The 26,081-nt window shown below is 32.6% G+C and overlaps 1 protein-coding gene across 2 annotated transcripts in view; it reads left to right on the top strand.

Moving 5' to 3' along the window:
* LOC110108734 (RNA-binding protein 42) overlaps positions 1 to 5,733 on the top strand; it is a 61,199-nt gene extending 55,466 nt beyond the window's left edge. For both annotated transcript variants that reach the window (XM_028695801.1, XM_020839494.2), the window contains one exon: positions 5,513 to 5,733. The gene's annotated coding sequence lies outside the window, so the exon portion shown is untranslated. The remainder of the gene's footprint in view (positions 1 to 5,512) is intronic.
* The last annotated feature ends 20,348 nt before the right edge of the window (positions 5,734 to 26,081 follow it).

Here is a 26,081-nt window from a genome sequence, read left to right as displayed (position 1 = left end):
ATTATACCCAAACCCTTCCTCATATTCCCCTCTCCTACCTTCAAATTCCGCACCTCGACGCTGAAATTCAGCACCTCGACGCTGGAATTCCTCTCTTCTACCGCCAAAATCAGCACCTCTTCGATCGTACCCCAGACTCATCTCCTCTCTAGAAAGCGGTTCTAGAGGAGGCACATCGTCTTCCCCCTCAAGGACCTCCACCTCCAGATTCCTCCTCCCTCGGACCGGGTTTGGATTTCCTCCTACGCCATGGACGTCGGTGGTCTCTCTTACTTCCGATGCCGCCGGATGGGTCTTCATTTCTAGTAGTTTCTTCATCATTTCTTCCATCGCCGCGAACCTCGCTTCCAACCTGTCATTGTTGGTGGAGATTTCCAGGAACTTTCCCTCCAGTTCTGTCTTTAGTTGTCCGAACTCGCCTTCCAATACTTCTACCTTCTTTCTTGCCATCTTTCTTCCCAACAGATCTCAACAATTTCACTCCGGAAGCCGAAAGCTCGCTGAAAAATTAGAATTTCAGCCGCCTAAGGTCCCAAAAACGGCGCTCTGATACCAATTTGATAGGAAACACTTGGATTCCCAAGTGTTTCTCACCAAAACTGAAGTAGATCCAATAAAAACTGCTGTCCATAGCAGTTAAACAGCAGTAATATGCTGTTTACAGCAGAAAAAAAACAGCAGGAAACAGGAAAAACGTAGAGAAAAACATAAGTAGAAGCTTGTATTTCACTAGAAAATCAAGGAAAACAGCAAAGATACAATTGATCCTCAATTCGAGAGGAGGATCGATCTCTCCCAAATCTCTAGACGCCGCTAGAGCCCAAAGAAAACCTAACTCTACGAGATCTCAAATTTCAGCCAAATTCCGGATACCCAAACCCTAGCAAAATCAACTATTTAATGCATACAAATCAAAAGGAATTCCCTAAACAGTCCCTACGTTCAAATTTCCCTCTCAAAACGCTAAAAAATGCTTCCTAAAATGCTCTAATGGGCTGGTCGGGCCGATCGATCTCCGCAGGAGGCGGAGATCTGTCGTTCTTTGCGACTTGCCGGTCCTGTGCGGACCGGCTGGACCTGTCCAGTGGACCGGTCTAATAGATTTTTCATGATCAGAAATTTAGGGTTTTTGAAAATCATGAAATTTGTTAAAGGGAAGTGTGTAGTAAGAAGAAGATTGATTTCTTTTGCAAAGAAACCCTAGATTTCCTTATGTTTAAAAATTCATGGTTTTCTTAAATGATGGGGCTTTCATAGAAGAATGATAGGGAATGTATCTGAGCATAATTCTAAATCATAAAAATTAACTTTTGCTCAAGGAAAACTTAAGGTTCCAAATTAATGTTTCATGAAAATTTAAATTTGTTTTAGGATTGTTGTTAGGAAGGGTTTAGAAGCATGTTTAAGTAAGAATTTGATTTTTTCCTTAAAGTTTTTGGAGTTTCAAAATTAGGGCTTTTCCAAAAATTTAAATTTTGAGCTAGGTTGTTAATAAAAATTGTTTCTAAGAGTCATGGGAAGGCTCTAATTAATAGAAATCGAAATTTTGGTAAAAAAAATTTATTACCTAATTTTTACATTATTTTAATCCAAAAATAATTAGGTTTAATAATGATATAGGTTAGGGTTAATGATTTGAATAGTAATTGGAAGGAAATATGAACATTTTGGATTCTTAATATATGGATTTTAAATAAATCCGAAAATTGATGTTAAAAAGATCATTTATTTTCCTAGGTAAAATAAATAGAAAGGGGGATTTAGACAATTGAGCTATTAATGAAAATTTTAGATAAGACAATTGGCATGTATAATTAATTTTAGTAATTGTGTTCTTTAGGTTAACACTGCCGTTGCCAGGTCCCAAGTCCTGGATGAGAAAAGTGGAGGGTTGCGTTAGGTAGTCGACAGCCAGCGTAAAACTTGTCGAACAATAATGACATGAATCATTTAAGAAATTGTGTTTGAGAAGGCTAAGGAAATTGATAGTTTAGGATTTAAACTTTGGTATTCGGGTAAGAGTCGTACTAGAAATGGTGTAGGTGTTATTATAGATAAGAGTTTAAAGGATAATGTTATAAAAATTAATAGGATTTGAGATAGAATTATAGTTTTAAAGATTGTTGTTGATGATAAGATTGTTAATATTATAAGTGCTTATGCTCCTCAAATAGGTTTGGATATGAGTTCTAAATTAAATTTTTGGAATGACTTAGAAGAATTAATACAAAATATACCTCTTGAAGAAAGAGTTTTATTGGAGGAGATTTAAATGGACATGTTGGTAGAGAGGTACATTATTTTAAAAGTATTCATGGAGGCCATGGATTTGGAACGACGAATGAAGGTGGCAAGACCATATTGGATTTTTGTTTAGCTTATGATTTTTAAATGCTAATACCTTATTTAAGAAAAGGAATGAGCATCTCATCACTTATAAAAATGGATATAGTACCTTGATTGACTATTTTCTTATTAGAAAATTAAATCGTTTAGATTGCAAAGATTGTAAAGTTATTCCGAGTGAAAATTTATGTACCCAACATCGATTATTAGTTTTGGACTTTAAGATAAAAGGGCATAAAATAAAAAATAAAGTAAAACAATTTTCTAGGATTAGATGGGGGCATTTAAAGAATATTAACAAAAATATTTTTGGAGATAAGATTTTAGATCGTAAGTTTTTGTCTGTGTATGAGAATGCTAATATTATGTGGGTAAAAGTGGCTAGTGATATTAAGAATATTGCAAAAGATGTCTTGGGTATCAAAGGGAAATGCTCCTAATTGTAAAAATAGTTGGTGGTGGAATCCTAATGTGCAAGAAAGATAAAAAATAAGTTATTATTAAAAATTGGTTTAATTTTAAAAATTATGATAATGGGAAATATATAAGTGACTCGTAAGTATGCTAAGAAAGCAATATGCGATGCAAAGACATTAGCTTTTAGTGATTTATTAATAGATTATACTAAAGAGGGAAAGATATATGTATAAGTTGGCCAAACAAACAGATAGGAGTAGTAAGGATTTAGTTCAAGTGAAGTGTATTAAAGATGAAGATCAAAAAATATTTTTCTTAGAAGATGATATTCAACAAAGATGGATGAGATATTTTGCTAAACTTTTAATGAAGTTTGTGAAAATAAGAATGACTATAGTGACCTTAGCACCCTAAATGAAAATAAAGATTTCTATTTTATCGGCGTATTAGTAAAACTGAAGTTAGAGAGGCTTTAAAGAAAATGAAGGGTGGAAAAGCTGTTGGATCTGATGATATTCCAATAGAGGTGTGGAAATGCTTAGGAGATGAAGGAATTTCATGGCTTACTAAAACTTTTTAATACTTTTTGAAGACTAAAAAGATGCCAGATGGTGGAGAATGAGTACGTTACTTCCTATTTTTAAGAATAAAGGTGATGCACAAGATTGTGCGAATTATAGAGGTATTAGTTAATGTGTCATACTTTAAAACTATGAGACGGAGTTATGGGCATAGGTTGAGGTGTGATACTAATGTTTCTCAAAATCAATTTGGATTCATGCTGGGTAGGTCGACTATGGAAGTCATACATTTATTAAGAGTTTTGATGGAGAAATAATAGAGAAAATAAGGAAGGATCTACATATGATATTTATTGATTTAGAAAAAGCATATGATAAAGTTCCAAGAGAAGTGCTATGGAGAGTTCTTGAAAAGAAAGGAGTCAATAATGCTTATATCAAATCATTAAAGATATGTATGCAGAAGCTATTACTTGTGTTCAAACACAAGGTTGATTGACCAAGTATTTCCCTATTTCGGTTGGGTTACATCAGGATCAGCCTTAAGCCCATATCTTTTTGCTTTAGTCATGGATGTTCTCACTAGACATTTGCAAGAGGATGTACCTTGGTGTATGCTTTTTGCTGATGATATTCTTCTTGTTGATAAGACTAGAGAGGGAGTTGAAGTAAACTTGAATTATGGAGGTCAACCTTAGAGTCTAAAGGCTTTCACTTGAGTAGATCTAAAACGGAATATATGGAGTGTAATTTTAGTAGTAATAGACCTAGTGAGGGGATTGTGACTTTGGGCGATCAAGTCATTAATAAGAGTACACGTTTTAGATATCTTGGATCAATTGTTCAGAGTGATGGTGAAATAGATGGGGATATTATCAGCAGAATTCAAGTTGGATGGTTGAAGTGGAGGAATGCATCGGGCTTGTTATGTGATAGAAATATACCCCTCAAACTTAAGGGAAAATTCTATAAGATGGTAGTGAGGCCTGCAATGCTTTATGGTGCCGAATGTTGGCCATTAAAAGAGAAGCATAATACTAAGTTAAGTGTGGCAGAGATGAGAATGCTCAGGTGGATGAGTGGCTTTACCCTTAGAGATAGGATACGAAATGAGCATATACGTGAAAAGGTTGGAGTAGCTCCGGTAAAAGATAAGATTAGAGAGAGTCGTCTTAGATGGTTTGGTCACATAAAACGACGGCCTTTCGATGACCCGGTTAGGAGAGTAGAGGTATTAGATTTGACTTATGTTAAGAAAGGTAGGGGTAGACCTAAAAAGACTTGGTTAGAAAATATTAGGAATGACCTTTCTTTATTAGGTTTAAACGAGAATTTGACTTTTAATAGAACACAATGGAGAAAAAAGATTCATGTAGCCGACCCCACGTAGTGGGATTAAGGCTTAATGTTGTTGTTGTTGTTGTTGTTGTTGTTATTGTGTTCTTTAGGTTAAACCTAAGATGAGGTCGATTCAGGGAGTTATGCGAAGAAGTTTAGCGAAGAGAGCTTAAGGTAATTGAGATTACACTCTAAAGTTTATGTTACATTGCATTATGTCACTTTATTATGTTCATGTTACATTGTATTATGTCACTCATATTATATTGCACTATGTCACCTTGTACTTAGCATGTTAGATAGTAAGTTGTTATACAAAAGTTCACTTTCATGCTCATATGTATATTTGATATTGTTACATCATCTTATGTTATGAGATAAAAATGCAAGTTTGTGCATGTTGAGGCGGAGTATCAAATACAGTGCACTTGCACAATACGACTCTTCGGGACAAAATGATGATGAATGACCAAATATGAGATTGTACCTGATCAGTACAATATGGGTACTCCGGTACGGATGTATAATATATGCCTAAGTTAGAGGTATATGAACATGTGATAATATAGACATCATGTAATAAATAAATATGATAAGCATATGATGTATAGGAAGGAGCATATGGCGTTGATATACTTATAGCTTATGACATCGACAAATATAAGCATATAATGTATATAAAGGAACATATGACATTGACATACATATAGCATATGACATTAACTCATAGAAGCATATGACATATATGAAAGAGTTAATTACTAGACTACTTTTACATGCAAATGCGTTATCCACTTTGAATATTGATTTCCTTATATTGCACATGAATTTTAGATGTAATTGTTATTTGCTAAGCGTTAGCTCATTACATAGTTTTGGGATATTTTCAGGAGACCCTGCTGCTAGGTGAATGACTGAACGACTCTGGTTTACGTACAGCTGTAGAGGACTGGATGATAGGTTTCCTTTTGTGTATTTTTATAGCTGTGGTATGATTTTTTGGTGGATGTTGACATGAAAGAAAAATTTAGTCTTCCTTTGTACATTTTTGACTTTATATGAAATGTTTTGTTAAGATTGGAAGTTGTTTTTAGAGGTGCTAATTATATCTCTTGAGTTGTTTTAGATTTATATATTTTATGTTTCTCTGATATTGAAATGCTATGTTCTATCAAATAGTCCGACATCCGTTTCTGTCTCGTCTATACGAGCTGATCGGAGTGGGTCGTGACAAGCAGTTTTTCTCATGAAATCACATGCTGGAGGGAAGAAGAGGTTGGGAAGGTCTCCTGCCTCTTGGAGATACATCTCTTGCTGCTAAACGGGCTGAAGAACTTCACTTTGGAAGTTATGTCTCCTGCTAGAAGACAAGTGGAACATAGTCTACTGGGAGCTAAAAGGATGCCCGACTGCAAGAGTTCTGGATTGGAGATAACAATGAAGCCAAGCTGTTATTGCCGGAGCAGCCAGTGCAAGAATTCCTAGGAATTACTATAGGTGATTCTTGCCCTTGCTGACATAGGCCGGTCTATTTACAGCATTTCTTCTTATGACCATTTCAGTTTGATAGTCTCAAGAAGTTCTATCTTTATCTCTATCTCTCTGCTTTGAATGTATCTTGAGGTTCTAGTAAAAAGTTCTTGATAGATTTATGCTTTGTTTGGGACGGCTTTCTTATTACTTTTTAAAGTAGTTTTTTAGTACAAAGTTTTTAATTTTTATATTAAAAAGTTGTTTTAAGAAGTAGTAAGAAAACTGTCCCAAATGAAGCATTAGAGTAGAAGCATGAAGAGCTATTGTTTTCTTTATAAGAAGCTGAGCACGAGATGGATTTGACTGCTGGTCTCGGTTATGGAGATTGATGCTGCCATCAACCAGCTAGACGGAGAAACTGGCGATCAGAACTCATCCTAACTAAAGATGTTAGGCATAATTGGATTAAGAAGCTGGAGTTGGAAATGGATATGAAATTCCTCTGTGTGATTTTCTTTATATCACGTTTACGAACCTCAATCAAATTCTCTGTTTCAGACCAATAATCTTCGCTACATAGATGAACGATCATGTGGGATCGCATAAAGTTAACAGTTAGAGCTGTAAACCATTTTTTTTAATGATCTAGAAGATGGAAGGAAATGCCTCCAAGAATATTCAGAGGCTTTGGTTCCACATTTGTATAAGGGAGCACTGTCACCAAAGTTTCAAATTCTTATCCAATGTATTCGGACAATGAAATACAGGGCCAATGGAAGGCAACAACTTAGACTCAGCATTTCTTCACACTTCTAGAAGCACTATAAGAATGCTTATATGGATGTTCTGACTTCCTTTAAAATGATATTCGAGAGAAGCCTAATCTAGATGACTTTAGAAAAGATAATTCTGCTTCAGATACTTTACAAGTAGAGAGCATCTCTTCCATTGATGAAGAAATGATAGCCATCTCTCTAATCAAATATTAGTTCAACTGTAAGGAGAACACAACGATGCAACCGTCTTCAAACTGGCCAACGATCAATGAGCTAGCACTAAGGAAAATTTTCACATTGTTGGTTGCTGCTTAAATTAATCACGTCATAATCCTTATAAACAGAATCCATGCAATCATGATCCCTATAAACAATTTGGTCTGCATTTATTGCATCACTCTTTTTCCTATTGCTTCTAATGTGTGACATCTCATTATTTTCTATTACTTCAAATTTATACATATTTTAGACATTTTAAATTCTGATCTCAAGTGATTTGCTAAATCATATGAGATTAATTTGCAAATGCAAATCTTCAAAATTTTTCATGTGATATGGGATATTAATGGAATTGACTTATATATGAACTTCCAAATTTAGTTTTCTCACTGGTCTTATAAATTTAAAATGTACACAATATTAATTTGTTTATCAATCATTCATGTGCATGATAATCTTCATGTATCAATTATTGTATTTATATCAATGTGGTTTTGACACCTAATCACATTAAATTCTAGTACATATTGCTTTATTCTTTTGAGGGATATTTGTTATACATCATATTGGTGCAGTCCATGATCAAAGCAACTTGGGCAACAAGCTCTTTGAAGTTCAGTTGGCGCCATTTCTTTCAAATGGAGACAATACGTCATGTTTCCACCAGACAATAGCTTTGGTAAAGTGAGTTTTCTTAAAACTTAGGCCTAGCTCTCTTTGTCCATTTATGTACATTTACAAAATCCAAAACTTAAGGACCCTATTTAAACTTTTTTTAAAAAAAAAAAAAAATAATCCGATAACCCGTTGTTGCATGCTAGCGTTTTCTTTAGTATTAGAGTGCTAGATTGGATTGTTTGGACCTAATTTACATTCTTATAAATACTAGCAAGACAAAAAATGTGTAGAAATTTATTTACCCCAATAATTAAAAAAAGTGAAAATTCGTGCATACCACTCATAGTTCACTTTCATATCAAATATGAGTAGTACAAATGAAATATATGGGTGATAGGAATGAAATATGAGTGACATATTTAATATTAAAATAATATAGGATGATATGTATGTAATATTAAAATTTTAGATGTTAGATATATAAATAAGATGGTATAAAGTGGTATGTATGTAAATCCTTTTTTTTTTCTCTGTTTCTAGGTTTGGCCAAATGATGGGGGAAAAAAGCTTTAAGGGATTTGTGAGTGGATTTAGATTTTAGAACAATATAAAAATAAAATTATATAATTTAATGAGTTTCAATATAAATTCATATTAATTATTTTGGGGCTTAAAAAATTATAGAAAAATATTCATAAAATAAAATATTTTTTAAAAAATTCTAGTGAAATCAATTTGCAAAACGAACAACTAATGGTTTTGAAATTCCCACATACTTAAGCATAATACAGTAGTTTAAAATAGAGATACATTTTGCATTGAGACAAGCACATAATCCAAATTGCGCTTTCATTTCCATAATAGAGCTCTGGAATGCCATGATATGCATAATGATGTAAATGTAATATACAATGGGAAAAATAAAGCGGGTTTATACTAAATACCAGATCTAATACAAATGTAATATACAATGGAGAAAATAAAGCAGGCATTTACTAAAAACCATATCTCACACAAAAGACCCCAATTTCATGTGTATTTGAGTTTCCCATAAATTTATCAATTTTGTAAAGAATATGCAAAGCACTAATTTAACATATTTGCCAATTATTTCGAGGTTCAGAAGTAACACAATTATGCAAAAAATTTAAAAATTCATATGGAGCAAACTAGCCATTGAAATTTTTTATTTCAATAATCAAATTGTCTAGAAGAAAGAGTTTAATGATATACTACAAGTTATGCGGTGAAATTTTTTTAAACTCAAGAAATTTTTTTTTTGATCGTATCTTGTTATAAATATTCTAAAATTGAAATATGAAACATAGTATGACTAGCCTATCTTGAGCCTAATATTTTCCTTAATTGACACAAAAAAAAATTCCTATATTTTAACCTTTGAAAATTCCTCCTCTTTCTTCTCTTTCCCCTTGTCCTTCCTTTTTTTCTCCTCTAGCAAGATAACTAGGGAAATGAAATAGTTTAAGATATCTTTAATATTTTAAAGCTACTAACTTGACATAGTGCCTTGGTGCCAAACTTTCCAATACCACTACGTTCCAGAGAATCTTCCAGATTCTTGCAAAATATCTTCACATTTGACTTAGAACCACGGTGGTGCTTCCTGGTGCCACAACACACCACACAATCATATTTTTTTCTCTATTTTTTTAGAGCTTAATGCCATAGTGCTTTTAATTTTAGTGCTGTAGTGCCCACAGAGAAAATTTTCTAACTTTAGTTTTTACTTCCCAAACCCAAATCTTTTGCTACCTAAAGCTTCATTAAGCATTCTAAGACTCATAATTGCAATCAGATTAAAAGTAACGATTACACAAAAAATTATCTAAATATCTAATAATACATTTACACAAAAGACCTCCCAATTATTGACTCTCAACTTTCACCAACTCATACGGCTCACACTTGGCAACAAAATCTATCACATCCTTCTTTAATCCATGTCATAGTTGAGAAACACTATGGCAACACAAAAGTGGGGGTGAATTGGGTTGTGCACTAATTAGAGTGGTAATATAAAAAAATATATTCAATTTTGTTTGTAGAAAAATAAGTGATGTGGGTGTAACATAATAAGTAAAGCAAATCATAATAAAGAGAACATAAAGAATTTTTACGTGGTTCAGCCCAAGTCTAAACCTGACCTACTCCACGCCTAATTCAACCCTAGACTAGGATTCAACTAACAAAAAAAAATTTTACAACAACTGTATCTTCCTAACATTATGAAGAAACTATCTCACATGATTGTGAGAACCTCCCATCAGTAATACATGTCATAAAAGAAGGAAGGAAAAATGTGTAAAATTTAGCTCTTACAAATAAATAGCTTTTAAGAAATTTCTCCCAAGCCCCACCAAAAAAAAAGTTTTAATCACAAAAAAATAAATGAGTTTTCTCACTGATTTTATATTATATGAAAATGCAAATATGTTGAAATGTGTTTCTAAATATATTTGCAAAGAAAAATACAAGCAAAGAACTTTTAAAGACTGGATAATGTGGACAATGAAGCAATATATGTACTTGAAAAATATGCTATCTAGATTATTTTAAATTTTTGGAATAATATGTTTAAAGACACCTTAGATGATAGATAGAGCAATATAGAAGATAAACCAAAGGTGATTTAAACACAAGGCAAAATCAAGTTCCAAGACAAGTCACTAAATCACAAAATGGTAAATTAAAATTTCTTGAACATATGTCTATCATAAAAGTATTTTAGATTTGATGTTAAGATAATATAATAAGGATTTTAAATCATTAATTTATCAAAAATTTAATTTTATAAAATAAATAGTCAAAAGGGGTTTCGCAAAACTTTTCAAATTAAGATGCATGTGATTAGCACACCAAATATATTAGACTTTCACTTAAAGAAGTAACTAATATTAATATTTTTAAAATAAAATGGATATCAAAGTGTATAATTGAAATAATTAACAATATGAATAAGATATAAAAAGTAAGTCTTACAAAAATTATTAATAAAATAGCCACAAGTGAAAGAAGACAAGTCTCCAAATATTTTCACTAGAAATTCTCAATTAGTTAACTCAATAACATAAAATAATCGAATAGAATTTGATCTTTATAAATTCTTGAAAAAATGAATGAAATAAAAAACAAGATGACGATTCTATAGCAATAAAACCAATCAAAAAGATTCTCAAATAAAAAAAAAATTGTTTGAAATTATATCCAAAATACAACAACAACAACAACAACATCAAGCCTTTATCCCACTACGTGGGGTCGGCTCATGTCATTTTTAGGTTATATATCCAAAATATATAACCTAAAAATCCATAACTTGTTGATAAAAAAGATTTGTGTTTTTTGAAAATAATTTTGGCTTAAATAAAATATAGAAAATAATAATTTTGATTACTGATATAATGGAGTTTCTAATGCAATAAAACTACAAAATATTTATAAACAAGGATACAAGATAATTCAAACTGTAATTAAATTCTTTTTTTTTTTTTTTTGAAAATTGCAATTGCATTAAGGAAAAAGAAGAAACTAGTTACAGACTAAAGCAAAGGTTCACATTCCTTCTTCAAAATAGAAGTAGTAAGAGGAGGAATGCAATCAAAAGAAGAACTATCAAAGAAAAAATTGTTCTCTAAAGCCAAAGTAGCACTCATGTCAGCTACTCTATTACAATTTCTATGAACATGAATGAAAAGTACCTTATTGAACTCGGCCAAGAATAGAAGATTCTCCTCTACACGGTTGAAGCTTTGCCACTTGGCCTTATTCAAAGAATTTTGAATAAACCTGATAACATTGAGGTTGTCACCTTCAAGAATTATTTCTTTATATTCCAGCATCCACGGTTGAATGAACTTCCTAATTGTCATCACAGCATCAAGCTCAAGAGTAGCTATATCCCAATGTAATCTTTTTTCACCAAACACAATCAACAGTCTCCCTTTATCATCTCTAAAACAACCTCCAATACCAGCATTATACGACGTGAGAAGAGCCGCATCAACATTAATCTTCATCCATCCCGGCGGTGGAGGGTGCCAAATATTTTGAAACTCCCTAGGGAGATTAGCACCCCAGCTAGCAATGAGAGGATTAGAGATTGGAAAAGCTGTAGAAATAATTTTGGCTGCAGAAACTGAAACAGATTTTGCATTTTTTCCATGAGCCACTTCATTTCTATTTTTCCAGTTAACATAAACTGAATTACAATATAATCTTACTACATTAGGTGCAGTAATAGAAAGCCTCTTTAACTCACATAAGCAACCTTCCAGAGAGTAAAAAACCGGGACATAAATCCCCATTTCTGGATTTCCATCAGCATACTCTGCAAATATTTACAGGTCACCGTAATATGTAGCATATTTTCTACTTCATTACAACCTCTTGCACACAAATCAGCATTGGTAAGTTTCCTATATTTTAGGAACTCTTAAGTTGGAATTGCAAATTTATACAATCTCTACCAAAATGACTCCACCCGAGCTGTGAGTTTCAGATTTTTTTAGCCAGTTTGTAAAACCCAAATCTGTTTTATTCTTATGCCTAGTGTTGCAAGCTTCATAGGCTCGGGCAATTATAGATTTACCTGATAAATGGATAATTTCCTCCAAATAGTCCTCAGTAACTTCTTTATCAATCTCTATCTGTAAAATAACATTAACTAGATTTTGGTTAAAATAACCGAGCAGCTCTTCAACCTTCCAGGATCCAGTTTGATTAATGAAGTGACTGAGTTTAAATCCTTCCATCCCCAGGAAGTCCGCAATAATTGGCCATTCATTAAGATTTTTATCAAACAACCAAACATCATTAAGAACATCTATCTTCATCCCATTAGCCACTCTCCACCTTAATAAAGGTTTCAAGTATCTAGCACCTTCCTGTAAAATTTTCCAAGCAATAGAGGTACCACTCTTGTAATTTTCTTTCCATAAGTTGTCCCCATACTTAGACTTAATAACCCGAGCCTTCAAAGAATCACAATTATGAATAAATTTCCATGATAACCTTGCTTTAAGTGGACCTGCTCTGCTTACAGCTGAATGCAAATTTAATCCTCCCATAGATTTGGGCTTACAAAGATTATTTCAGGCTATATAATGTAAGCCCTTCAACTCATTGCTCTTATGCCAAATGAAGTTCCTACAACATTTATCCACATCCGAAAGCACCTTTCTAGGCACCACATTGTGAGTTGAGATAAAATTAGGAAGAGTTAATAGGGAAGTTTTTGCAAGCACAATCCTTCCAGCTAAAGAAAGACACTTTCCTCCCCAGGTATTCAGCTTTTGCATAACTCTGTCAATTAGGAATTGGAAATCATTTTTGACATGTCTTCTAAGCAGTAAATTAACTCCCAAATATTGAAGCTCTTTCACTGTTTTAAAATTCAAAATTTTCTTTACCCAAATTGCCTCAACTTTATTCATACCTCTGCTAAACAAGATTTGAGATTTGGAGTTGTTCACTCTCAGTCCAGTCCACGAGCAGAAGTTCATCACGATATTTTTTAAATTGGAGGCTACTTTCTTTGAAGCTTGTGAAAAAATCAACACATCATCGGCATACAATAGATGATTAATTTTTGGAGCTCTTTGAGAAATTTGGATTCCCATATCCTTACCATCTTGTGCCATGGCTAGGGAAAAAAGTTGGGAGGAAATAATATAAATATATGGGGAAAGAGGGCATCCCTGTCAAAACCCATTTTCAGCAACAATCCAATTGGAGGCTCTACCATTGATGATAAAAGAGAACCTAGCTTTTCTGACACATTCCATAATCAACAAAATCATTCTAATTGGAAAGCCAAACATTTTTAAGAGTTGTTCTAAAGTCTCCCAACTCATGCTATCATAAGCTTGCTCCATATCAAGCTTAACTACCATCAAACCTTTCTTACTTTTTCAAATTCTAAGCTTATGAAAAATCTCATGAGCAATTATACAATGGTCAGACATTGAACCTTTCTTGTTCTTCAGTGATGCACTTTGAAATACAAGTTTTCAGTCTATTCAAAATCATAGTCGCAGCAAGTTTATAAGTAGATTGGCACAAGCTAATTGGCCTAAAATTTGAAGGATAAGAAGTATTTTTGGTTTTAGGAATTAAAACCACTAAAGTGTCCTTCCAATCATTGTGCATATTTCCAGATTTGAAAAAACTATCTATGGCATTCCAAGTATCTTCCTCAACAATTTTCCAGAAAAATTTGAAAAAAGAAGTTGTAATGCCATCAATACCCGAGGATTTATTATTACCTAGACTGAAGACCGCTTTGATCAATTCATCCTTGGTAAAATCAGCATTAAGAAAATCAGCATCTATATTTGAAAGCTTCAGATTATCTGGAATAGCAGGCCAACCCGACAGAATGCATTCTCTGGCAGTCCATTTCTTCCGGAAAATCTCAGTAAAAACAGCTTCAATTTGTTCAGCACCTTCCACCAACTGATCATTCTCATTCTTAATTTGCCAAATAAGGTTACCATTCTTCTTTGCCAATGCAAAATGATGAAAAAATATGGAGTTACTATCACCTTCATGATGCCATTTAATTTTTGCTCTTTGATTCTACCAAGTAGATAGTCTACTTAATGTAATATTTAGTTCATGAACCTTGCTTCTCAATAATTTCAATCTATCTTCCGTGAGGCCTTCTCCATTTGATTCTTCTTCTTGCAACTGTAAGATGTCCCTCTTCAATTCATCTTTCAAAACATTCAACTCCTTGCATTTATTTTTATTCCAAAAATGAAGTGCTTTCAAGGTTCTTCTTAATTTTCTTTGTAGAATTCCAGCATTTGTACCATAATCAGATTTTTTCCAAGCCTTTAAAGCAATATTCCAAGTAGCCGGGTATGTTTTACAAGTATCTTCAAATCTTAAAAATTTAGATTTAAGATTTTGAGGTTCAATCATATTCAAAGAAATGGGGGCAAGATCTGAAGCAATCCTTGATAGATGCCAAAAATTATGATCATGCTATATATCTTTAGATTTGTGAATAAGATGTAAAGATGAGATCATGAACCACAAAAACACAAGTCTAAATGAATAATTACAAAGCTCTTACAACAACTTTGGATCAAATAAAGAAAATTTTAGCAATAATTGACCAAATCTTGACCAAGTTAACCCACTAGGTTTCCTCTAAGAGAATTCCAAGAAAAATTGAAAGAGTCTCTAAGAAAATTGAAAGCATTACTTGAGGATGCCTTTAGGTTGTTGGAGATTCAAGTGGATAAGGAATTATGGTGAGAAGCTTTAGGGTTTCTCTCAAAAAAAATTGCAAAATTCGGCCAAGGAAGATATAGCAGAATTTATGCTAGCATAAGTAGATATTAGGGTTCAATTGAGTTTTTTTAGGCCTGAGTAAACCAAGGGACTTGGAGGAAAAAATTTAAGTAATTTGAACAAAGGGACTTGGAGGAAAAATTTTAAAGAAGTAATTTGAACCAAGGGATAAGATTAACAAGAAATTTGATCAGGTTTAATTAGCCCATACAATAAAACAGGAAGAAATTAATTAGGGCAAAAATAAAAAGGCTAGGAAGAGATTAAATGAAAATTTCAGCCAAAGAATATTAAGAAAAAGGGATTTCAAATCTTCCAATGAGAATTGATCTAATGGATTAATAAGGTGTAATAGGGATTAAATTAATTTAATAAATAAAATAAATTAAAGGCATTTAATAGACTGTGTTTCCTAAAATAAAATCCCTAAGGAGGGATTTCCAAAAATAATTTTGGCATTGGAGGAGGTTAATTAATTAATTAATTAATTATAAACTTCATTAAAATTAAAAGTTTAATTAATATAATTAATACTTAATTAATACTCACAAACTCAATAAAATATTAATCCAATTGAAGAAAATGAAAGAGACATAAAACATAAAATTTGCATGTGAGTTATTTTAAGAATGTTTTTGGAATTTTGAAAATTATAAAAATCAAAGTGCAAAATCCAAAAGTAAATAATGTGAAATGATAAATTATGAAAATTGAAATCACATGAAGTCATGCCAAAAAAGAATGATAAACTCAAATTAAGCTGCCTAGCACACTTTTAAAGTTTGAGGAGGTTGTGAGATCTTATTGAACTAACCCGAGACACACTAAGAGGGGTGGGGGGTGAATTGGTAATATAAAAATTACTCAAAAAAAATTTTGATGTAATAATAATAATTTTCTTATAAAATGATTTTAAGCAAATCCAAAACAAATACTTAAAATTGTGCAGAAGAAATTAATAATTTAAACTAGTTTTTCAATGCGTACGAATTACTCTTATTGCAAGCAACAACTTATTCTAATTGCAATTGATTGTAAATATTAAAATTTGTACAACAAATTCTACTTGCTAATAATAGAAAAATAAAATCACAGATAAGTAAATGTGAAAATGAAAAAGCACACTAGAAATTTTTATAGTAGTTCAAACAACCTTTAGCTACGTCCACTCCCTGGAGTCCTCTGATACAAGTATTGTACTCAATTAAGTGTCTCTCCTTTTATACCTATATCAAGGTGGATAAGCCTTTACAAAAATCCCTTCCACCAAACCTGGTGGGATGGACTGCTGGAAGCTATGTCACCTTCCTGGTGATGGTAATGAACCTTTAATCTTTTTCTCCCTTCTAGAGAATGCAGAGAATCTTAGCTCGTAACTCTCCCTCATGGGGAAGGCAAAGAACCATAACTTCTTTTTCTCCCTCCTAGATAAGGCAGAGAACATAGAGAGCTTGACTTAGATACCCCTCTCCCAAAAGAAACTTCAAGGACTAACCAGGCACTAGGAAGAACCAAGGTGTAAGCAAGCCTAGAACAACTGTGTGAACCCCTCCACTACATATCCCTCTTGCTCAACCTCACTTTCTTCCTCTCTCACCCAATATCTCTTAAGAAATATTCTCTCTTAGATTACCTTCAATACCCAACAACACCTTTCTGTTGTTTGAAGAGATTATAAAAATATTGCTTAAGTTTGGTCTTCAAAAAAGCCTAAAAATTTAAGTTGGTCGTCTCTGTTCATATTATACAATCTATATTCATACAATACAAACATTTCAAATAGTAGACCCATCCAATACGGAGCAAACAGTCATTTAAACAAACTATTCAAATTTTGTAAATAAATTGTACAGTACGATCGTGAGGTCATCTAGTATGATATATTCAATTTCTCTATATTCATAGAGGTCGATTTCTGGGGATATTAAAAATTGTCTCGTACTGCTCTCATCGTACATTACGGTCAGTTGATTTTCAGTAGGTCATCAACTATGATTAGTTCAAAGATCATGATTTTATTTCGTATGATATTTGGGATGACTAAATTTCTCTCTATCAAATTGTACGGTACAATCAAGATCGTACAGTACACTCTATTGCAACTAATTAGACCATGCTCTATTGCAACTAATTAGACCATGATTTGATTGACTTATTATAGGAGATAGTTTAAGTAAGATTTCTAAATGTCATACATTATGATTAGGATCATATAATAAGATTAGTTTAAAATCCATTTTTAAAATTTCTTACTTAATTTGTCTGGCGATTAGGGCTTATAGATCAAAGTAAATCATATAGTACGATATGCATTGTATAGTATGATTAGTTCACTAAGATTAATGATTGAATTAGTTGTTAAAGAACATTTTTTGAATAATTGATCGTATAGTAAGATTTAGTTTATGTGTGCATGGTCACTACTTGCATACACCATTATATGGCCAGACTTAAGAAATAAAAAATTATATAAAAAAAGTTAAAATTATAGACTCTTTAACTTGACATCCTATTCTACCCAAGTTGAGTCTTCAGGAGTCTTGAGCGGTGTACATTTTTCCTGAAACATTAGTACATATAAACAAGAAAATAATATCCAATATTTATGCTAAGATAAATTAAAAACTCAATCAATAATATTTGTTATCATTAAAATCACAAGCTAGGGATACTGAATTATAACAAGCTTATCATTAATATACCAAGTTTCACATCAAGATAAAAATGAGTTATCTAATACATGATGGTGTGAAATCAAGTATGCATGAAATTATTTAATTAGTGAGCACATTTATTGTGATTAAATCATTGTTAAGTGTTTACAAAAAAAAGTACCCAAACCTAAGCTCCACTCAAGCTTTAAGTAGCTTCCCAAATGATTTGGCTTGATCATCTATGAAGATCTAAAATACTAAATTTGAAATATTAGTCACACCAAATATGTGTTTGTTATTATCAAAATCAAAATGGTTTACACCTAGGCACATAGAGCTAATAGTTTCCCCCTTTTTATGACAAACTATTATTTGTTGGGGTTAGAGAGTGAAGATGCAAAGTAGCTTTCATCCATACATGAAATAATATTTTGCAAGAATTACTTTAAACAATTTATCAAGAAGGTCCAAAACCAATATTCATAAAAGAACTCCCCCTAACTCTATGCATGAGATAAATTACGAAATCAAATCGAGTGAAAACTATACAAACAAGTGAATATTTCCTCCCCCTTTAAATATGAATGTATTTTTACAAAAATCATGTACATTACTCTATACTTATATAATCATACCACAATTAATCTATTCTAAGTAAAAAAGAATAGCTAAAATAGCAAGAATATAAACCTAAAAGGTCTGAGTCAATCTAACACTCCAGCTCCCTTGCCCTGATCTTAAATCATTTAATCACATATATTGAATTCCAGAGGCTAGCAAGTAACCAAATCCTCTGATTGAAATTAACACAAGACAAAGGAGTAATATGGATGTCATCAATCAAATTATAACAATAACAATCATATGATCAAGAATCAATGCAGAAATAATAAGACTCAACAATACTATCAATCATTAGAGAAATCATATAAAGTCATAAAATCAAAGCATCAATAAGGACTGTTAAAACAATATCAATATAGTAAAATCATATAGGAATATGTCTAATATATCACATGCTCAATATAATATGTGCTTATTATGTCACATACTTAGTATTAGTATAGTAAATCAGTAGTATCAAATAATATCGGTGTCTATATCAATAGTAATAAAATTATTAATATGAGAAATAAAATAATATTAAAATACTTAATTTGTGAAATAATAAGAAAAATGGCTCAATAATATGTATTTCAGTAGTTACACTAAACATGTAAGAAGTTTTTGCCATTATGGTGTTTTTCAGTAATCAATAATTATTAGTTGGTAATCGTTGGCTTAGTAAATAGAGTTGCTACTCTTTGCCCGTCGGCATAATATTAAATTTTTATAACTCTCATTTAATATCATGTGAATTAGTAGGGAATAACATCAAATTATAGTATTTAAAGGAATGCCCATCGGTCTACCATTATGTACAGGTCAATCAATCTCTAACAAATGGGTCAACTAGTATTTACTTATCTTTTACACATGCACAATATTATCATAATACTATAACAGTAATAATGTCATATCCAAATTCATTAGTAATGCATTACGTTAACTAAATCATAATTGAGTTTAATTCAAAAAGTATCCAAATATCCTAACAATAAGCAACAAAAGACCCTTATGAGCAGAAATTCACCAAAATGAATCAAATTACTAGAGATTGTATATAATAATATTCTAAAGCTTTAATTAAACTAAATCACTATTTTTAGATTTCAAAATAAATTTTTAAATTGATAAAAAATGTTGTTGTTTCAAAATCACAGGGTGAAAAATCTTAAATAAATACTCAATTTACAGTTTTTAATTTGATTAAACATAAAAGAATGAATTAATCTTTTCCTTTAAAATCTTTAACAAATTAAATACAAAAATGTGCATATTAATGCCTCTTATAACTCTCATTTATCCCCTCCCACGTGCTTGAGGCAGGTGTAGAGCAGAGCTAGAATAGAGTAGAATTCAATACATTGTTATCTTAGAGCCTTAGAAGAATAGAGTAGTCTAGAATAGAGATGCATTTTGTATTGAGATAATCATAGAATCCAAAATGCACTTTCATTTAAAAAATAGAGCTCTAGAATGTCATGACATACGTAATGATGTAAATCTAATATACAATGGAAAAAATAAAGCAGGTATATACCAAATACTAGATGTAATACAAATGTAATATATAATGAGAAAAATAAGCATGCATTTACTAAAAACTATATCTAACAAAGAAGGCCACAATTTTAGATGTGTATTTGAGTTTCCCATAAATTTATAAATTTGTAAAGAATATGCAAAACACAAATTTAAAATATTTTGCCAATTATTTTGAGGTTGAAAAAAAAAACATAATTATCCAATACTTTTAAATATTCATATGAAGCAAACTAACTAGTGAAATTTTGTATTCCAATAATCAAATTGTCTAGAATAGAGTGTATAATGATATACTAAAAGTTACGCTGTGAAAATGTTTACTCAAGAAAAGTATGTTTATAAGCATACATTGTTATAAATATTTTGAAATTGAAATATGAAATTGAGTATGAGTTGCATACATTGAGCCTAATAATTTCCTTAACAGACTAAACAAAAAATTTCTAGATTTTACCCTAAAAATAATCCTCCTCTTTTCTCTTCCCTCTTCTCCTCCTTGTCTAGCAAGATAAATGGGGAAATGAAATGGTTTAACATATATTTAATATTTTAAAACTACTAATTTGATATAGTTTTGGTCCAAAATCTTCTAGTGCCATCGTGCTCAAAAGAATCTTCCAGATTCTCCCAAAATATCTTTATATGAGACTTGGCACCTCTGTGGTGCTTCCTGTTGTTGCAACACACAACAATCATATTTTGTTCTCCATTTTAGAGCTCAATGCCAAAGCGCGGCCAATTCTGGTGGCTTGGTTCCCACAGAAAATTTTCTAACTTGAGTTCTTACTTTCCAAGCCCAAATCCTTTGCTACCTAAATCCTCATTAAGCATTATAAGACTCATAATTACAAATCAAATTAAATTAAAGATTATAAATAGAAAATTACCTAAATTTATAATAATAAATTTATAAAGAAGTCCTCCTAATCATCGATGCTCAACTTTCACAAACTCATATGACACACACTTGGAAACAAAATCTATCACATCCTTCTATAATCCAGGTCATCAGTGATAAACACCATGGCATCCCAAAAGTTTGGGTGAATTGGATTGTGTACTGAGTGGTAATATAAAAAAATAATTTAATTTTTTTCTAGAAAAAGTAGTGATATGAGTGTAACATAAAAAAAAATTGAAAATCTTAATAAAAAGAACATAAAGAACTTTTATGTGGTTTGGCCCAAATCCAAACATGACCTACTCCATGCTTAGTCCAACCCTAGACTTGGATTCAACTAACAACAAAAAATGTTACAACAAGTATTTTAGTAGGGTGATTCTAGAGTGTGGCAGAGACTTTGCAAGGTTAAATGGGAGGCTGAGCCCTACATTTCTTGGGGCCTTTGTGAAGTTAATGCTTTCTTTTGGCAAGATTTTTGGTTAGGTAAACAATCTATTGATTCTATTTGAATTTGTCTTCTATTGCTTCAATTAAGGTAAATTCTTTCTTTATGAATAACTACTCGGAATATGAGAAACTTTCTAATGTTATACCTAATTTTATTATTCATCAAAATCTTAACTTCCCTATCAATATAGATTCTAAGGACATTATCTTATATGATTTTTCTAATGATTATGGATTTCACTTAAAGAAGGCTTGGCATATTTTTAGAGCTAGTAGAAATAGTGATAATATTTTTTCTTTGATTTGGCATAGGAGCATCCCTACTATTGTGTTTTTTTTTTGTTTGGAGGATTCTGTATAGATTTATTCCCACGGATGATAATCTCACCAAGGAAGGTTTTATGTTGCCTTCTAAGGGTCAATGTTATTACCACATCAAGAACATACAACATGTGTTTATTTTTGGCCCGGTTGCTATTAAAACTTGGGTTTATTTTGATGATTGGTTTCAGTTAAATTGCTTTAATGTTCATTTGTCTCTTAAATCTATACTTAAGGCTTGGTTCATCAATTCTAAAGGGCACATCTGTAATGTTAGTCCTTCTATCATTCTTTAGTTTTTATGGCTAGAGAGGAATAATTCTCTTTTTAATGATGATCAGATGCCTATTTTACCCAACACTAATGTCTGATCCTAGGTCCCAAGTGGGTCAGATTCATCAAAGGCTAGGTTAGCCGAGCGTGAGGGCTCACGAGCACTTGAGGTCTCGTGTGCGAGAGTTGGAGTCGGAAGCGGCAACAGCAGATGGACATGGGATTAGGCACTAGCATTGGGTTTAGGTGAGTCATGCGTGAGCAGAGAGGGATGTGGGAAGAGTAAGGGGGATTCAGCTTCTGCGTGCAACATAGAGGGATCAAGGGACTGGGGTGAACAGGCCGTTAATGCACTAGCTTTAGGTAAAATATTTTAACCTCTTGTTTTCTCTCTTGATTCACATGCATGAATGACCTGCTCACCCCTGTCCCTTGATCCCTCTATGATGCATGCAGAAGCTAAATCCCCCTCATTTTCCCCTCATCCCTCTCTACTCGCAGTCAACTCACCCAAACCCAATGCTAGTGCCTGATCCAAGGTCCATCCGCTATTGTTGCTTATGACTCCAACTCTCACATGCGAGACCCCAAGTGCTCATGAGCCCTCACGCTCGGCTAACCCAGCCTTTCATGAATCTAACCCGCTTAGGACCTGGATCAGGCACTAGCGTTGGGTAAAATAATAAGGTTGTGTCTCTTTTTGCTATTAATCTGATCTCTTTTAAGAACTTTAAAAACTACTATTTTGTTGGTACCATGCTTGGCCTTAATTTAGAGGGTTTGTTTAACTGATCATCCTAGACGATCCTGCGATCGTCCCATATGATATGATTGAGCAATCAAACCTTAATTGCTTTCCTAAATCACCAAACTAATTTAGGCATAATTACTATGCATCGTCTAAGATGATGTCCAAAAATAAAATACACCTAAACTAATCTAGCGGCTGATTGGTAGTAAGGTATAGATACATGAGTATATGCTTAACTGCCATTAAATAAGATTTCTTGGGGGAAACAAAAAATCAAGCACATAAATAAACATCAAACATACTATCAGGCTGACTGGTAGTAAGGTATAAAAGTTTTCCTATGATGCTCTTATAAAGTTTCTAGTCAATGGGTTTTTCTAATTCATCTAAATCTAATTTAGCAAAATGGCTCATGAGAATTTTACTAAATTTGAATCTTTTTATATTAAATTTTTTAATTAATATGATAGTGTATTTAATTTGACAAATAAAGGTGCCATTTTCAAGTTTTTTCATTTGAAGCCATAAGAAAAGTTGAGTTCTCCCATCATACTCATCTCAAATTCGCTAGCCATCAAAGATGAGAACTAAATGCACAAAGATTCATTAGTGCTTCCAAATAAAATGTCATATACATATACTTAAACCATAACATGATCATCACCTACATTCATAAGAAAATGGTTGGTATCTACTCTACCCTTTCTAAACCTATGGTCACTAAGGTAATTACTCAATCTCTCACACCCAACCCATGGAGGCTGCTTCAAACCATATAAAGCTTTCTTCAATTTATAAATATGATCAAGGAAATCAAGGATCTCAAAATTAGGGGGTTGCTCTACAAAACATCTTGGTCAAGAAGCATATTCAAAAAGGCAAGGAGTTTAAACTTTCTAAAGCATGCATGAGCAAGGAGCAACCTTATGGCTTCTAAACTTGTTACAGGTGCAAAGGATTCCTCAAACCCTATCTCCTCAACAATGGTGTACCCTTGTGCAACTAATGTAGCCTTATTTCTAACAACCACACCATAATCATCTAACCCATGTCTATAGGACCAGTTTGTTCTAATAACATTCTGATCATCGTGTCTTGGGATTAATTCTCAAACATCATTCCTTACAAACTGATTAACCTCTTCTTCTATAGTAATTAACCAATAATTATTAGAAAGAACTTCTTCAACATTCTTAGGCTTAATTGTGGAAAAAATATATGATTAACCTCATCCCTACTATACTGCCTAGCCACTGTACCTTGGGATGGGTCACCTATAATAAACTCATTTGGATGATTCATCTTAAATTTCCATTCTTTAGTCATAAAATCGCTCACTTATTCTTCAAATTTAAATTTATTGATTTTATTTAATTCTTCCTCAATCACTAAAATTTTTCTCTCATCTACCAAATTCTCATAAAAAATCACATGGATAGATTCTTTATTAATCATCTATCTTTTATTAAAAACATGACTGAAAGTGCTCTAATAGCACTAGAAAGTTTGTTAGGGATGTTAGTCACTATGAACTGGCCCAAAGCTAATTAAGAGAGAGAGGTGAATTGGTAAAAAATATCTGTCAATCAAAACACAAATCAAAACCAAAATCACCACAAAGAAAACCAAATACAGAAATTAAATGCGGAAGTAATAAAGAAAGAACACACCGGATTTATAGTGGTTCAGTCAAACCTTGACCTACGTCCACTCCTTGGAGGCACTCTCCCAGTATTGCACTAAACAAGTATCTCTCTTTTAGCCCCCACAGCTAGGCGGAGAAGCCCTTACAAAATCACTTCCACCTTCCCCGGTGCGACGGAGTCGCCGGGTCCTTTGACACCAAAGAGATCTTCTTCTTTGGCAAACTTCCCTCGAGACAAGCCTTGAATCTGACGGTATTCAGGTGCGAGCTTGCCGTAGCAACCTTGTGGAACCCCCTCCACACTCCCTTGAGTCCCCCCTTACAGGATCTTCTCCCTCTCTAAAGCTCCACCCTTTCCTCACTCCCTTTCAAGCTCTCTCTTCAAGTTTCCCCCAAAAGAACGAAGCTACAATGGTTGACAAAGACACTTACAAAGTGTCATGTCATAGATTAAATAGAAGATCTGAAAATGAGCTCATTAATGCAAGTTGCCGACATTATTGTCGAGGACGGTAGGCATATCGTCCTGTACGATCAGTATAATTTAAACCCAATCAACCGGGACGATTTGAGACGATCATAAGAATTTTATTCATATCGTTCAGGACGATAATATATCGTTCTGGATAATCAGTACTAATTATGGAATATCGTCCTCGACATCGCCAAAAAAAAAAAGAGCTGTCCGATGTTTAATCGTCCAGCATATCAACCAGGATGATCTGGCGATCGTACAGGCCAATTTGATTGTGGAATCAAGTCATAATTGCTTTCCTTAAATTCAAGAGAAATTTTAAAAAAATTGACTTGGATCGTCCTGGACGATATTTTATAGTCCTTGACGATCCACCTGGACGATGTTCAAAAATAGGTTATTTCTAAATAGATCTGGTGGCATATTCTTTCTGAATTGAGCCTATCATCCTGGCCGATAGAAAATCGTCCAGGATGATGTGTTTTGCATAATGACGGCTGCATTAATGAGGATGCCCTAATTAGGGTTTCTTCTTTTGAACTGATCGTCCCAGATGATGTTACCAAAAACAATAAACTCTAAGGAATAGTCAGAAATCTTCCAAGTTACAAAGCATTAGGAGCCATACCAAATATAATAGACTCAACAAAGGAAAAAATGTACAAACTGACTCAGACCTAGTCTACCCAATCTTGAGCTGGTTCCAAATTACAGTATGATGGTGTGGTCCTAAAATGTCAGTAGATAAGGCAGTCGTAGAGAAATAAGAGTGTTTGCTATCATCAAAATCATAAACCATGATAACAGATCTGCAATAATCTCCTCCTTTTTGATGATGACAAATAATTCAATTTGAATTTTCAAAAAAGGAACATTTTCTCCTAATCTCCCCCTTACTAGAATAAAACTTTAAAAATAGAGGAAATAAAAATATTTTTGTTATTTTTAATTTTTTGAGAAAAGAGATACAAACAGTACAAAATTTAACAACAGTACTTTCTCCCTCTTTGATATTATCAAAAAGGGAAGGGGCACAAACAATAAGAACAAAATGATTAAAAGAAAAAAAAAATCTCCCTGATCTAGTGAAAAACAAATATTCATAAACTGAGAAAGTTACCTCTTGATTTTAATAAAAAACTTAGTAGAATTGTATTGACAATGCATAGCCCAGAAAAGGTTAGAAATTTAGAGTTTGATAATCCCAACTCAAGTTCTTTTAAAGACTCAAAAACTTTTTAATCTAATATCCAAATCAAGGAATAAACAGGAAAAAGAAACATTAATTTTTCAAAACTCTCTTCATAAAACATATCTAAGAGAAGATCAATGCACGAATTATTGAATCAGGAACCAAGATTTTCAAGCATAAGTTTTGAACATATCAAGGATTTTCTTAGGCTTTTAATAGTATAATGAAAAATAAGCATATTTT

This window comes from Dendrobium catenatum, unplaced genomic scaffold (assembly GCF_001605985.2).
Source record: "Dendrobium catenatum unplaced genomic scaffold, ASM160598v2 fragScaff_scaffold_675, whole genome shotgun sequence".
NCBI lineage: Eukaryota > Viridiplantae > Streptophyta > Magnoliopsida > Asparagales > Orchidaceae > Dendrobium > Dendrobium catenatum.
Note: the sequence above shows the minus strand (reverse complement) of the source record. Positions and strands in the feature narration are given on the sequence as shown.